The sequence below is a fragment of the Nannochloropsis gaditana genome (genome assembly GCF_000240725.1).
Source record: "Nannochloropsis gaditana CCMP526 unplaced genomic scaffold scaffold344, whole genome shotgun sequence".
In the NCBI taxonomy this organism is placed as follows: domain Eukaryota; class Eustigmatophyceae; order Eustigmatales; family Monodopsidaceae; genus Microchloropsis; species Microchloropsis gaditana.
The window spans coordinates 1-668 of NW_005803609.1; positions in this window are offsets into that span (position 1 = coordinate 1).

Below are 668 nucleotides of genomic sequence, written 5' to 3' on the forward strand. Positions count from 1 at the left end.
TTGCGTCCCGCCCTTTCCCTCCCGCCTTTCCTCCCTCCCTCCCTCCCTCCCTCCCGCGCCGCCGATTCCTTCCCCAATCCAGCCCCGCTCTTGCCCCATTTCCATGCGGGTAGGGCTTTCGCGCCATTTTTTCCCGTCGTCCTCTCGGTGTCCTCCCTGCGCAAGGAAGGAGGGCGGGGCCGAGGTGGAGGACGGGGGGGAGGACTGGGAGGAAGCGGCCCTCGTAGGAAGGCCGTACAGGAGAAGGAGGTAGAAAAGGGCAGAGAACGCCGAGACGAGCGCCGTGAGAGGCATGCGGGCTTTCCTTGGTCGCGAATTGGGGTAGAGGCCATCCTCTGTACTCTGCAGGTACGAGCCTGGGGCCGTACAGGACAGAGGCCAATGCCCAAGAGGGCGAGGGAAAGGGACGGAGGGTGCAGAAGACGAAGGAGCGAGGGGGGAGACAGAGAGGCTGTCAGAGCGGGCGGTGGAGGGAAAGAGAGAATGGGAGGAGGAGGGGGAAGGGATTGGATGGCGTTTGGCCGAGCCAGAGATGGGAGATGAGGGAGGAGGGCAGCAGGTCTGACAAGTCGACGACGTCGTGCTGAAAGGACGTGTGGACAGTGAGGCCTTGTCTGTGGAGGAGATTGTGGTGGTGGTTGCAGAGGGGGAGAAGGAGGAGGAGGAGG